This window comes from Nanorana parkeri, unplaced genomic scaffold (assembly GCF_000935625.1).
Source record: "Nanorana parkeri isolate BGI_ZX_2015 unplaced genomic scaffold, ASM93562v1 scaffold1251, whole genome shotgun sequence".
NCBI classification, from domain to species: domain Eukaryota; kingdom Metazoa; phylum Chordata; class Amphibia; order Anura; family Dicroglossidae; genus Nanorana; species Nanorana parkeri.
Window position 1 is genome coordinate 157,111 of NW_017307519.1, and position 1,021 is coordinate 158,131.

General features: G+C 44.5%; 1 protein-coding gene across 1 annotated transcript in view; it reads left to right on the plus strand.

Annotated features, from left to right (window-relative positions):
* IGSF9 (immunoglobulin superfamily member 9) overlaps positions 1-1,021 on the plus strand; it is a 60,785-nt gene that overhangs the window by 42,933 nt on the left and 16,831 nt on the right. The gene's annotated exons all lie outside the window — the stretch shown is intronic.

The window sequence follows — 1,021 nt, forward strand, 5'->3', positions numbered from 1 at the left end:
GGGGGGAAGCAATTCCCAACTAGGTTCTGGAAATTTTATGGCATGCATGGTGAAGGTCAATGGAGTCTTCCCTTTAGGAAAAGTTCATGGAGTCTTCAAAAGGTTTTCTCTTATCTTTTTAACTATCACACCCCAAGGGCAGGCTTTTTAATTTAATGGGAGGCCGATCTTCAGACCCAGCCACACCAAGAGCATGGTGGTATCTGGTAGTAGAACGGTACTTTGGCTAGAAGAGCCAACATTACAAGCCAACAGGGTCTTGTATGTCAAGGGGAATAGCCAAGTGCCTGGATCCTGCCAGCCAATCTGATTCCATCCACTTCTCCAACAAAGAGTAGACAGAGAAAGGAGGGAGGCTCGGACTGGTTGCATCCTATAGCACAGACAGGTCCACTTCATGAAAGTTGGGAGTCCAAATTTGATGGATGACGAGATAAAGCCTTGGCTGGACCCATAGATCTATCCTAGCCTGCTGTAGGTCCATAGCTAGATCCTTATTAATGTTACCGCTGAAGGAAGAACGGCTTTAAAACCTTTAGTCTTCCGGTAAACGGGTGATTTTAAGGGGAGGTTTATGGTTAGGTACCATAAATAGCACCATCCTTTTATACATAGGGGTTCCGGTAAGGAGTGCAGCAGTTCCTCTCAAAGATCGCAGACCAATGTACCACAAGCTTTGTTAGCCTCCCTGGATCTAGGACTCGACTTTGGTACAGTTGTCCTCCTCCCCCCGTCCACTCTTGAGAAAGTCTAAAACAATCTGCTTTTTCTTTTTTTTTGTTCCTTACGAAATAATGTGTATGACGTCACGACATTCCACACAGAATAATAATTTGTCAAGAGAAAAGACAAATATTTAGTCATCCAAATATGTGAAGTATCTTTTTTTGTTTTCCTGTCGAATATACACAATCTTTGCCTTCAGACGCGAGGCTCCGTTCTAGCCATTCCATCCATCCATGGTCGTGATTGAGGACAGATGCATGGCCACCATGACCCATCGTGTACCATTTCGTCAGCT